Consider the following 12,087-nt stretch of genomic DNA (forward strand, 5'->3'; position numbering starts at 1 on the left):
TCCATCACTATTTGAATGAATCACACTTTGCAATTCATTGTCGGCCTCCTTAATGTCATTACGAACCTTGACAATTTTTACTTTATCTCTCCTTCCATCTAAGATTATCCATAAGGTCTATGTTACATTCTTCCTGATGTGCATTATATCAAACAAATGAACAATTTCTTAGTTCTCATAGTAAGGGAGTCTATTGAATTTCTCGGGATAACTTTTCATTCCTTGTGGAAGTTCCTTGTTATTAATGTCTTCATGACCTACGACGTGAATCATAGTTAAAGATATTATATCACAAATATAACATGTCAATTAGTACAATGATGAAAATTCCATTGAAAGATAAGATAATCCAAACATATAATGTATATTGATACATACCTTGAGAGACTCTATTATATTGAAAATTCCATGCAAGAGGTGTCATTCTCCATGGTCTTGCTCCAGTCTCTTCTTTCCCATTGAAAATATGTTTTTCAGTACTTTGGTCCCTATGGTTCTTAGTCTAGGAAGTGCCTATACTCATCAAACAAATCCTTTCCTAAGATTCTTGATCGAAGAGATTTAATCTTAGGACCACAAATTGGACAAGCAAATTTACCCTTTGTTTGTAAGACTTGCAAGAGATGGAATAATTTTATATAAATTATTTTAAGTATGTACAAAGAAGATTGAACTATTTATAAAACATTAAATGAACTTCATAAAATTAAACATTATTAAAGTGTAGGGCAACGTTATAACATACCACAAAAATGTGTTATCCCTGGGGCATCATGATTTGTCCATACAAGCATTGCATGGAATTCAAATTCCCTTTGCGCAACTACTGGTGTAGAGATATCATACATAGTGACATTGTTCCATAACTCCACTAAATCATATATAAGAGGCTCGATATATACATTCATATCTTTGATCTGGTACTTACCCTAATTGATTGAACACACAATACATAGTTACTACGTATAAGAGTAAATATTTTTTTTATAAGACATAATTATAAGGCATAATTGAACATATATGAGTAAATTAAAAAAAAAATATAGGAAATGATTATGAAATAGAAGAGACAAATGATATGTTGTTGGGATAATTTTTTTTATTCTAAACAAATTAATACCTGGAACAATCATTGTCAATATTATGTGCTCCCTCTTTATTGACTTCCATGGAGGAATGTTATTGTTGATAAAAAAATAGGCCACACTGACTAAGTAGATCTGGCCTCTCCAAATGGATTGACATTGTCAATTTCTAATGAAAGCTTAGGTTAACAAGGTTCTCCTTTAAACTATGGCCACTTTTACTCTGTATTCCTAAACGCAGATCCATCTATAGGCATTTGAAGAACACCATCTTCACTTCTATTTGTTGCATGGTAATCCATAAGTTTTTCTATGCTTTTGCACCTAAACAATTGTCGCGGACATGGAATTATGGAAATATAACGAAGAACCTTACGAGGCACCTTTTTTGTTACTTTATCGGTTTGATATCTACTCTCATCACATTTTGGGAATTTTTATTTCAACGCATGTTCTTTATAATAAAGAATATCATCATTAGGGCATGAATGAATATCTTGATACTCCATTCCAATATCTTTCATAAAGGCATGTAAATCTCGGTATGTACGAGGTAAACATTTGACAATGATCACATAAATTCACCTAATAATCTACAACATAAAAAAATAGTATTGGTTAATGTACTAAACAATATTAATTGTACATATTGCATCCAAATGTTCAAATTAATGAAATGGCACAAATCAATGTACTAAGATTAAAAACAATGGAAAACATGATTGATTTATCATGTATATAGTACTAAATGTCAGAAAATATATTACATACCTTAGGAGTTGTGTCAAACATGTATTTGATAAACCATTCATCACCTTTAAGTTGACCAACAATAATAGAGCAGAGAGAAGAGATGTTTTTGAGCCTTCACAAATAGGTTTATATGTCATCTCAAGTACAATTAAATCAAAAGCACAGTGATCATACTAGTTGTCATCATCATCCATCCCAACATTATTAAATGTCTCCTAGATCAATCTATTTTTCCCATCGTCTTCAACTATGTTATCAACATCATTATCTTCTTCCATAGGATCATTAACTTGATCCTAAATATTAATCGCTCCATGTTCTTGAATAGATGTTTTTACTACAAGCACCTATCCTCGTCGAGCAATGCCCTAGGGGGGCGATACTATACAATTACAACCAATAAAGTAATATTAGTATATATAGAAAGTATTGAAATGTTTATATAACAATAATTTACAAATATAATATATAAGGAAAACAAAGACAACAAAGACAAAGATAAAGACAACTTATGTGAGACCAAGAAACAAAGAGAACAAATCAATGATGATGCTTGTGCAATTTATCAAAATATTTAAGAATATGTTGAAAAAATATAAGAAAAATGTTACTTTTCTTTTCATGCAAGAAGTGAGAAACTTTATGAGATATATAGTCATGATCATAATAAAAAACATATTGATCTTATTTTGTATTGATAATTGTAATGTCCTATTCTTTCTTAATGTAATATTTTGCATAATATACTTTAAAAATTAATAAAAATGCTCCATAAAAACCCATGATTAACGTCTAAATCCTCTAGTCCAAATTAACCCCCTAAACAATATAGACTAACCCCCTAACACCTTAACCTCATTCCCCTAAGCCCTTAAACCTCTAATCCCTTAAACAATTCAACAACAACCCCTTATCCCTAAGTGCATAAATTAATTAATCCCTAACTTGACTTAACCCCATAAATAACCCTAACGAAAATAATCAAATAATATTTCGAGTCCACATCAAGATGACAACATAGTTCAAACACCTCCAGTTACAATAGAAAGATAATGCAATCTAATATACAAAGACATACAATATACATATAAATATTTACAAAAACAATTTACAATACAAAGACATATAATAAATAACTTACAAATGGATGATATTCATGTTCGCCTTCAGCGTGTCCATAGTCTCTACAATGTTTTTAGCTGATTTTATTAGAATTCTCCTTGGCCTCAAGTCCTTGCAATTTCTACGAGGGAAATAAAATTTTCCATCCTCAGAAGCCCTCGATGTCGATCCCACGTATTCTTGGTCTCCTTGAGGAATGTTATGTGACAATTTTTGTCACCAAACTTCCAGTGATCACTGTTCAAAAATTAACCTCAAAATAATCTTGCAACCTTTCAAAACAATCACAACTAATATACATACATACATACATACATACATACATACATACATACATACATACATACATACATACATACATATATATATATATATAGCAACTATGTCAAAGTTATATGATGTTAGGGCCTCAACACACACACATATATTTGTATTTATATATAATTATAATATAATATTTAATAACTATATATAATTTATATTATAATAATATAATATAATACTAATATATAAGATATATATATATACATACACACATATATATATATATATATATATATATATATATATATATATATATATATATATATAATGATATATTTAATTATAATATTAATGTTATATTTATTTTAATTAGTCAAACTAATCAACGTAAAGTGTTCCATATTAGACGTTGTCAGCACAAAAAGCCATTAATGGTGGAATTGAACATTATGCAACAGTTATTTACCATTTGTAGAAATTGGACAACACATTTTCATATTGGATATATCGTCGCATAGCCGACGGTAAAAGAACTATTGTCAGTTATTCGATGACAAGAGGAACTATAAGAAAATGTCTGATAACTAACGGGATAGGGCAATCCGTCGAATATTCAACCAGTAAATAACTATCATTGGATATTTGATGGTTGTGGGGATTTTAGAAAAAAAACAAAAAACAAAAAAATCATTTAACTTCTGACAATTTTTCCGATTTTAGCCATTCCATCAGATTCCTCTGTTGGCATTTCCAGAAAAATGTAGCAGTGTATCATCCCTCTCCCTTCAAAGTCTCTTATTAGTGGCAATGATACTTCCAATATGTCCACTTTTGTTGAGTACACAAAGATTTTATTCAAGAATGCAAGCCAACACAGACAAGTTGTGCCTAGCCCAAAATCCCTCTCGAGTAAGACCAAAAGCAAGTTAAATGGTGGCATTTGTAATATTTAAAGGAATGGGGAGAAGTGAGATACCAAGTATGCCCCCTTGAGTTTGTAAATGGGCCATGGGATATTTTCACCTCACTTTGATCCAACAGTTCCACCCTCCTACCCTTAATGATATGGTATGGAGGAATCTCTATCCTAAAATTTAATTCGAACCCACATTTCAAAGAGAGATTCATTGATCATGGGTTTTCCATATCTTTCATATGGAAAAAAATGTATTAGGGGACTATGGTATAACTAAAACATTTCCTAGATTCAACCACAAATGGGGTAAGAACATGTCTGTTAAGCTTCAATGATTTCGAAGCAATCACCAATCAAAGTGACAATTACAACTAATGGAATTAGCATCCTAAATGCCCTAGCTTATCTCATTCTCTGTTCATGGTATTTATGCTAATGCTAAGCCTATAATTGATACTCTTCATTAGATGATACAAATAAAGGAAATCAAAATTACATTGATATATGGAGGCCATTAGGTCTCAAGATCCAGGAGAAAACCAAGATGTGCATACGTCACCAAGGCCATGGAACAAATACTAGAGCTTAATGCCCATTAGTGTGAAAAAATATGAGTCAACAAAACATTAGGCTCATCACCACTGTTGTATCATTGTAGATAGTTCTAGGCTGGGGAACTGTGCCAAAGCATCTAAGTAAGGTTTTAATTGAATTAGATGACCAATTTACTCAACCTTTAACACATATAAATCCAAATATTTCTGAGAATCTCAAAGGGATGATTTTCATTCATAATAGGAATAAATCTTTAAGTCGAGTTTGAAAGCCGAATTAAGGAAAATATGTGATAATCAAGCATCCATATTAAATATTTAACCAATCAAATACATTTGATGCTGATAAGATATTGATCCAGGACTTAATGATAGCTCAAATTTAAAATTGTTCAAAAGAGTTTCGAACCTGAGCGAACGGATAGATCTCATCTTCCTAATTCCGACGCTATGAATGGTTCAAAAAACCGACACCGTATGAAGGAGTTATCGCAATTTGAAAAGTACAGTAAACTGTAATTTCCAAGAATAAATTTCCATGTGGCCCTCGAATGGTATGGCAAAATTTTGTTGGGGTCCGACGGAATCGAACCCATGACCTCCGGCAAGACAAACCAGCACACTACCACCTCCGCTACCGTGTTTCTGAACATATCAATGGCAAATGTTATATTTAACTTGTAACTGGTCACAGTTCACGGGTTAGGACTACCAACGGTTTTACTTGCCAGCGGTCCTCGAAAGTTGTTGACATGGCGCGATGTAACCGCCGTTTGCCAACACTAACCTCTAGTTCATGTAACCACCAAGGTTAACTTTGTTGCCATGTGACCACTGCAAACATAATGTTAAATGTTGTGGGTAGTGGGAATGCTTAGCGCTTAATTAATTTTGGATTAACCTTAATTAATCCCAGATTAGTTTAATTACACGATTAGCGCTTAAAATAGTTTATGCTTAATTAAATAGCACTTATCACTAATTAATACCGGATTAGAAGTTGGCGGTAAATTTGGCAGATTCCGCTATTTTCGGGCCTGCTTCCAGGTTTAGCGGCCCTAACTGGAGTTCTTCCAGATTTGGAGGAGGATCTCTAGGGGAAACTGCCTAAAGGCACTCCGGGAGTAGTTTTCAACCTAATAGAGTGAAACAAGAGGCTAGCTAGTCTAATTGGAGCCTTTGGAAGCCAATGGAATAGTCTAGAGAAGCTGGAGAAGCCATTTCAAGGAGATTTTCATACAGGGAGATTTTGGAGCTCAGGGCCACCAGGGGTTGGAAGCAGTTTCAGGAGCTTCTAGTATTCGTTCTCAGCAAACCAACAATAATTCTTGACTGTAATGAGCCTTTGGAATCCATTGCAGCGGTTTGAAAAAGCATCTGGAGACTTCCAAAGGCCGAGATGCTACATGGAAATTTCAGGTAACCCAATGCCAACCGTGGAGGAAGGTCTAGTTTGGGGATGCAGTGCTCATTTTGAGAAAATGATTAGTCTAGTGTTGACATCTGATATGTGCTAGAGATAGTAGGAGAGGTTTCAGTGATAGTTGAAGAATTCTGAAGGAGTTAGTGCCATCAAGAAGCTCAGGGTAGCTCAGTGCACAGACTGAAGGAATCAAGTCTAAGAGACCTTAGATATGTTTGCAGAGTGATGACAACCATGACAGGGATATAGATGGTTTTCTAATCCCATTGGTTCAGATTAGTAATCTTTGGAGTTAAGTGTGGAACTTGTAAAAGAAACTTTGCCATAATCCCAAAGAGCCAAATCAAGATGACAAAATCTCAAGGAGACATAGCCCATGACATTTGGGTGAACTCCTAGATTAAATTTCCTATTATGTGTTGATGTTTATTTTTTGCATTATATGGCTGTTATGTGTGTTTAATATCATCAGAAACAAATGGATTTAAAGTAGTTAAACAATTAAAAATAAACAAAGACATATACCTATTTCAAGTATTTAATTCCGCTCAACATAAGCTAGATCATATATTTGTTAAGCTTTGGAGTGGGAGGTTCTTGTAAGCATAACAAGCTATCAAACCCTCATTTCAAATCAGGTGGTATCAAAGCAGGATGCTTGATTGAAAGAGAAAAAGATTGCTTGTTTGAAAGGTGTTCAAATAGTCAAATTCTACTATTTGATTGTTTGTAAATTGACTATTGTTTGACTTTGCAAAGGTGAAGGGAAAGCTACTGATAAGTTAAGTCTAGGAGAGGACAAGAAGGAAGAAGGGTTGAAGGAATTCTCCTTACCCAAATGACCTCAAGGCAACCCTTGAAGCATAAGAGGGTTTATTTACAAAAGGCTACTTGAATAAGAATTTAATTCTAGTGCCATTTAGTTCAGAAATTTGTCATTCGTTCTTTGAAATCTTTGTGAATTTTGTTGAAGTTCTTTTGTTCATTTTTATAATGAAAACTTCTACAAGTGAGTTTTCCAAATCCTCCTCTTTCACAGGATTCTCTAATGAAGAAATGAAGCGAGATTTGTTCATCATGATGGATATGGTGAGAGAAATGTATGAGGATGAAAGGAAGAGCACTAGACTTCGAGACCAGTTAAATTCCATGAAGGAAGAGAAGCAATTGCTTTCTGACCAATTGTAGGAAATGGAGTGTCAACTTCATATTGCAAGTATGAATCTAGAAAGGATGCATGAGTTGGAGACACAACTCCTTGTTGCCAAAGAAGCCTTAGTTAAGTATCAACTTGAAGAAGAGGTAAACAATTCTAGTTTGTCTTCAATTTCCTCTAAGAATGTTTATGTTGGTTCTTTTGAAAAACATACAAGAGGCATAATGTCCAAGTTGATGTCAAAAATGGAATATGAAGGAAAAGGATTGGGAAAACATGCACAGGGAATTGTTGAGAAAATAATGGTTGAAGAAAGGCCTAAGTATTTGGATCTTAGCTATGGACAATCTTATGGAGAAAGTTCCAAAGCAGTCATGAAGGCAATTGAAACAGTTCCTAGAAGGAGTTTCATTTTAGGTCTTCTACCTCAAGAGTGTAAAGATTGTATTCTTGGGGAATGCAATTGTTTGAAACATACTTTGCAAGAAGAAGGTGATCATAAGCATGCACTTGAACCAGAAAGTTGTGAAAGCTCTAAAATAATTGAAGAGATTGATGGTGTTCCAAAGGGAGCTACTTCTTCATTTGATTCACCCTCATGAAGGTAACAAAGGTAAAAGATAAAGGTATAAATATGATTTCAATCGCACTTCTTGGAAAAGAATTGCATGTTCCTTTTGTGGTTTGGTTAACCATAGTGTTTCTAGATGTTGGAAGAGAATGGCCACATACATGAAACTTTTGAAGGAAAGAAGGCAAGAAGCCAAAGGTCCATTGGACAAGACAAATTATGCTATAAAGACAATGAACATGTGTTGTACTTATTGCCATAAGCAAGGATATATTGCTGAAATGTGTTGGAATTTGAATCCAACAATGCTTCCACGAAATTTGAAGAAAGTGGAGAAAGAGTATGGCAAGAATGGAAAGGAAGTTTCCATAATTGATGTGTGTCAGGATGATTCACATATCGATGTCGATGTGTAGTTAAAGGAAGCACCTTTGGTGTGGATTGGTGAGAAATGGCTAGAGTTCTTATCCAATTAAAGTTACATGTCTTTTGATGTGAAAAGAAATGTATCGCATATATTTGGATTTCTTTGCCCATGGAATGCAAGTTGGAAGATGGAAAGGTTGAGTATGTAGACTCACTTTATTGCAGCAAAATTATATTCATTTCAGCTTCAAAAGTACATGTACATGTGATCGAGGATCTTGTACTTATGATTGTACTTAAGAGAAAGTTGAAGAATTGAATACATGCATGAGAATGGAATGTATGAACACAGGGATGTTAATGATTTCCTTGTATTTAAACATGTATGTATAATTGACTTGATGGTCAATCATTTTGTTTAAACATGCATGCAATGGCATGTCGACTTGGAAGAGTTGATTTGGTCTCCAAGATTGTAAAAGGGAGATAATGATGAAGTGTTTCATCTTTGTAAAAGAATCATTAAAATTATTTTTGTACATGCTTGACTTGAAGAGTCAAATGTTTGAAAAGGCATGTTTTTCTAGTCGGCTTGTGATTTAGTTGAACATTTGTACACAAGATGTAAAGACATGATGATGATTCACATGATGTGAAATTTGTTTCTTTTAATGGAGCAAGAATTTATGTCATCAAGTTATTTTCTTCTTCTGACATCATCTGCTGAAGAATATTTGCAGCAGAAAAGGTCGCCATGGAAGTGGCTTGGAAGTAATGTTCAGCTACCTTCTGCACATTCTGAATGAGTTCAAGGAACACAATTCCTAATAGGAGAACAAGCACATCCAGGAAGGGAAGTGTCGACTACCTTCGAGTTTTGGTTCAAAGGCACTAGCCATGCAAGGAAAGTGTATGGAGGCTGAAAGAAGAGGGTGCTATACTTTCATCTACTGTTTAGATCAGTATATCAGTCTTTTGGGGTCTAAAAGATTCCCAACAGGGAGGAGTAATCAGATACTGGTCTAGGACCTTAATGATAGCTCAAATTTCAAAGTGTTTGAAAGAGTGTCAAACCTAAGCGATCAGATAGATCTCGTCTTCCCGATTCTAGCACCATGAACAGTTCGGAAAATCGACACTGTATGAAGGAGTTATTGCAATTTGAAAAGTCCAGTGAACTGCAATTTCCAAGAATAAATTGATTTTTGGGAAATATTAAAAAATAATATTCTAAGGAATATTCCCCAAAATATTCCTTTTTGATGACCAATCAGGTGCTGAATGGTATGGTAAAATTTTGTTTGGGTTCAACGGAATCAAACCCTTGACCTCCAGCAAGACAAACCAACGCGCTACCACCTCTGCTACCATGTTTCTTAACATATCAACGGAAAATGTTATATTTAACTTGTAACTAGTCGCAGTTTGGGGGTTAGGACTGCCATCGATCCTTGAAATTTGTTCACATGTCGCGATATAACCGCCATTTGCCAACGCTAACCTCCAGTTCATGTAATTTCCATGGTTAAATTTGTTGCCATGTGACCACTGCAAACATAACGTTAAATGTTGCGGGTAGTGGGAGCGCTTAGCACTTAATTAATTTAGGATTAACATTAATTAATCCCCAATTAATTTAATTACGAGATTAGTGCTTAAGACGTTTTATGCCTAATTAAATAGTGCTTATCACTAATTAATATTGGATTAGTAGTTGGTGGTAAATTTGGTAGATTAAGTAATTTTCGGGCCTGCTTCCAGATTTAGCGGCCCTAACTGGAGTTCTTCTAGATTTGGAGGAGGATCTCTAGGGGAAATTGCCTAAAGGAACTCCAGGAGTAGTTTTCGACCTAAGAGAGTGAAACAAGAAGCTAGATAAGCTAATTGGAGCCTTTTGAAGCTAATGGAATAGCCTAGAGAAGCTGAAGAAGCCATCTTCAAAGATATTTTCATCCAGGGAGATTTTGGAGCTCAGGGCCACCAAGGGTTGGAGGTAGTTGTAGGAGCTACCAGTATTTGTTCTCAACAAACCAATAGTCATTGTTAATTGTAATGAGCCTTATGAATCCATTGCAGGGGTTTTGAGAAGCATCTGGAGACTTCTAAAGGCCGAGATGCTACATGGAAGTTTCAGGCAACCCAGTGCCAATCGTGGAGGAAGGTCTAGTTTGGGGATGCAATGATCATTTTGAGCATATGACCAGTCTATTGTTGATGTCCGATATGTGTTGGAGATAGTAGAAGAGGTTTCAGTGTTAGTTGAAGAATTATTAAGGAGTTAGTTCCATCAAGAAGCTCAAGGTAGCTTAGTGCATCGACTGAAGGAATCAAGTATAAGGGACCTTAGATATGTTTGCAGAGTTATGACAACCATGACAGGGATATAAATGGTTTTCTAATCCCATTGGTTCAGATCAGTAATCTTTGGAGTTAAGTGTGGAACTTATAAAAGAAACTTTGCCATAATCCCAAAGAGCCAAGTCAAGACGACAAAAGCTCAAGGAGACGTAGCCCACAACATTCGGGTGAACTCCTAGATTAAATTTGCTGTTATGTGTTGATGTTTATTTGTTGCATTATATGGCTTTTATGTGTGTTTAATATTAGCAGAAAAAATTGGATTTAAAGTAATTAAACAACTAAAAATAAACAAATACATACACCTGTTTCAAGTATTTAATTCCGCAATTGTTAACATAAGCTAGATAATATATTTGTTAAGCTTTGGAGTGGGAGGTTCTTGTAAGCATAACAAGTTATCAAACCCTCATTTTAGATTAGATGCGTGCAGAAAAAATTCTACATCCAAGCAAGATATGTTCAAGAGATGACAAAAGGCAACAATTAAAAGATATGAAGGAACTAACTATGATCTGAATTGGGTCATATTAGTATTGCCTTGCTAATTCCCCTCATCAGAATATAAAAATATGCTTGAGAATTGTACTCAAAAGTAGCAAGTAAAAGCATGAATTTTATGTGTTTTTACTTAAGTTAGTTTCATGAAGAAAACTTAAAACGTGAAACCAAAACACTGAACAGAAGCATGTATCAAACAATAATACACCATCCATTGATAAAGGAGTTCACCCCTCCTGGGCTAAATTTCCTTGGATCAGATCTAAAGGCATGACCCCTTCATTATGCTCAATATCAAGAAAAAAAGAGTACATAAGCTGCTAAAATGGAATGGCTAATTTCTCCTTCAAAGAAACAACTTCTTACAAAAGCTATCACTCCATACACATGTTAACCTACAGTTAAACATGCAAATATTCATCAAACAAAGGCATCTTACAGCAATGCCCCATACTTCAACTTCCAAGAACATAAACAATACTACAATCCACTTGAAGTACTTAAACAATTCTCTTTCTCCATACACATATAAAGAAAAGAAGAAATAAAGCTACAACACTTTTGTAATGACTGCTGCAGAAAGCACATGGAGGCTATCTGCAAGGTCATCTCCACCTTCATACTACTCCATAAGATGAATCAAAACACTGCTTGACTAGGGCACCCATAGGATTCACTTTACAAAAATCCTATCCAGAAATTCTCTTTTTGCTCTTAAAACCTATTCCAATGAGTTCAAAATGTGCCAAGAAATGGCTCTCTAGCCTCTTTCTGCAACCCATTTGGTAAAAAATTGTCTTAGTTATGACTTCTGTCAACTTTCCCACAATTTTCTCCTCCAAATCTGGCTTACTACCAGTTAAGTTCATTATCCGCAGTTAAAACTAGCAGTTCCACCGAAATCAGCGGCCCCGCCAACTTTCCCACATATCTCGTGGTTAAGGGCTGAGTGGTCACATGCGGAGTGGTTGGTCCAGTGGTTAAGGCTACGGTTCTGCAACGCTGTTAGATATTGCAA

Source organism: Pinus tabuliformis, chromosome 2_2, assembly GCF_031772625.1.
Source record: "Pinus tabuliformis cultivar Carrire ecotype Pingquan chromosome 2_2, CPIR1, whole genome shotgun sequence".
NCBI lineage: Eukaryota > Viridiplantae > Streptophyta > Pinopsida > Pinales > Pinaceae > Pinus > Pinus tabuliformis.